General features: G+C 41.9%; 1 non-coding gene across 1 annotated transcript; it reads right to left on the bottom strand.

Annotated features, from left to right (window-relative positions):
- Nucleotides 1-450: 450 nt before the first annotated feature.
- On the bottom strand, nt 451-554 carry LOC112774073 (small nucleolar RNA R71). Its single transcript, XR_003188584.1, has one exon. It is a non-coding gene; the product is annotated as a small nucleolar RNA R71 (small nucleolar RNA).
- Nucleotides 555-2759: the final 2205 nt, after the last annotated feature.

The raw sequence follows: 2759 nt of genomic DNA, 5'->3' as shown, positions 1-2759 counted from the left end.
GCTAAAGCTCAACTCTCTAGAGAAAATCTGACAGAAATTTTCGAAAAAGAAGAAGACATGGCCGAAAATAACAACAATGCAAGGAAGATGCTTGGTGACTTTACTGCACCAAATTCCAACTTACATGAAAGAAGCATCTCCATCCCTACCATTGGAGCAAACAATTTTGAGCTTAAACCTCAACTAGTTTCTCTGATGCAACAAAACTGCAAGTTTTATGGACTTCCATCTGAAGATCCTTTTCAGTTCTTAACTGAATTCTTATAGATCTGTGATACTGTTAAGACTAATGGGGTTAATCCCGAGGTCTACAGGCTCATGCTTTTCCCGTTTGCTGTGAGAGACAGAGCTAGAATATGGTTGGATTCTCAACCTAAAGACAGCCTGAACTCTTGGGATAAGCTGGTCACGGCTTTCTTAGCCAAGTTCTTTCCTCCTCAAAAGCTTAGTAAGCTTAGAGTGGATGTTCAAATCTTCAGACAGAAAGAAGGTGAATCCCTCTATGAAGCTTGGGAGAGATATAAGCAACTGACCAAAAAGTGTCCATCTGACATGCTTTCAGAATGGACCATTCTGGATATATTCTATGATGGTTTGTCTGAGTTGTCAAAGATGTCACTGGATCATTCTGCAGGTGGATCCATTCACCTAAAGAAAATGCCTACAGAAGCTCAGGAACTCATTGACATGGTTGCTAACAACCAGTTTATGTACACTTCTGAGAGGAATCCTGTAAGTAATGGGACGCCTCAGAGGAAGGGAGTTCTTGAAATTGATGCTCTGAATGCCATATTGGCTCAGAACAAAATATTGACTCAGCAATTCAATATAATTTCTCAGAGTCTGAATGAAATGCAAGCTGCATCCAACAGTACTCAAGAGGCATCTTCTGAAGAAGAAGCTTATGATCCTGAGAACCCTGCAATAGCAGAGGTGAATTACATGGGTGAACCTTATGGGAACACCTATAACCCCTCATGGAGAAATCATCCAAATTTCTCATGGAAGGATCAACAAAAGCCTCAACAAAGCTTTAATAATGGTAGAAGAAACATGTTTAACAATAGTAAACCTTTTCCATTATCCACTCAGCAAAAAACAGAGAATTCTGAGCAGAATCTATCTAGCTTGGCAAATATAGTCTCTGATCTATCTAAGGCCACTTTAAGTTTCATGAATGAAACACGGTCCTCCATTAGAAATTTGGAGGCATAAGTAGGCCAATTGAGTAAAAAGGTCACTGAAACTCCTCCTAGTACTCTCCCAAGCAATACAGAACAGAATCCAAAGAGAGAGTGCAAGGCCATTGATATAACCAAAATGGCCGAACCCACAAGAGAGGAGGAGGACGTGAATCCTAGTGAGGAGAACCTCCTGGGATGTTCAGTGAACAATAAGGAGTTTCCCTTAGAGGAACCAAAGGAATCTGAGGCTCATCTAGAGACCATAGAGATTCCAATTAACCTCCTTCTGCCCTTCATGAGCTCTGATGAGTATTCTTCTTCTGAAGAAAATGAAGATGTTACTAACGAGCAAGTTGCCAAGTACCTTGGTGCAATCATAAAGTTGAATGCCAAATTATTTGGTAATGAGACTTGGGAAGATGAACCTCCCTTGCTAACCAATGAACTGAATGCATTGGATAGGCAAAAATTACCTCAAAAGAAACAGGATCCTGGTAAATTATTAATACCCTATAACATAGGCACCATGACCTTTGAAAAGGCTCTGTGTGACCTGGGGTCAGGAATAAACTTAATGCCACTCTCTGTAATGGAGAAACTTGGGATCTTTGAGGTGCAAGCTGCCAGAATCTTATTAGAGATGGCAGACAATTCAATAAAAGAGGCTTATAGACAGGTAGAGGACATGTTAGTAAAGGTTGAAGGCCTTTACATCCCTGCTGATTTCATAATCCTAGACACTGGGAATGATGAGGATGAATCCATCATCCTTGGAAGACCCTTCCTAGCCACGGCAAATGCTGTGATTGATGTGGACAGAGGAGAGTTGGTCCTTCAACTGAATGAAGACTACCTTGTGTTCAAAACTCAAGGTTCTCCTTCTGTAACCATGGAGAGGAAGCATGAAAAGCTTCTCTCACTGCAGAGTCAACCAAAGCCCCCACTGTCAAACTCTAAGTTTGGTGCTGGGAGGCCACAACCAAACTCTAAGTTTAGTGTTGAACTCCCATATCCAAACTCTAAGTTTGGTGTTGAGAGGTCTCAACAATGCTCTGAACATCTGTGAGGCTCCATGAGAGCTCACTGTCAAGCTATTGACATTAAAGAAGCGCTTGTTGGGAGGCAACCCAATGTTAATTAATTATTTTTATTTTCATGTTTATTTCGTGTTTCTTTAGGTTGATGATCATGTGGAGTCACAAAAACTACAAAAAAATCAAAAACAGAATGAAAAATAGCTCACCCTGGAGGAAAAGCTTACTGGCGTTTAAACGCCAGTAAGGCTAGCAGAATGGGCGTTCAACGCCCAATCTGGCACCATTCTGGGCGTTTAACGCCAGAAATGGGCACCAGACTGGCGTTTAATGCCAGAACAGAGCATCAAGCTGGCGTTAAACGCCAGAAACAAGCTACATCTGGGCGTTTAACGCCAGAAACAAGTAAGGAAGTGGCGTTAAACGCCAGGATTGCCTATAAAGGGCGTTTTACACGCCTAAAAGGTGCAGGGATGTGAAATTCTTGACACCTCAGGATTTGTGGACCCTACAGGATCACCTCAGGATCTGTGGACCCCAC

This window comes from Arachis hypogaea, chromosome 18, assembly GCF_003086295.3.
Source record: "Arachis hypogaea cultivar Tifrunner chromosome 18, arahy.Tifrunner.gnm2.J5K5, whole genome shotgun sequence".
Taxonomy (NCBI): domain Eukaryota; kingdom Viridiplantae; phylum Streptophyta; class Magnoliopsida; order Fabales; family Fabaceae; genus Arachis; species Arachis hypogaea.
This window is presented reverse-complemented; position numbering and strand designations above follow the sequence as displayed.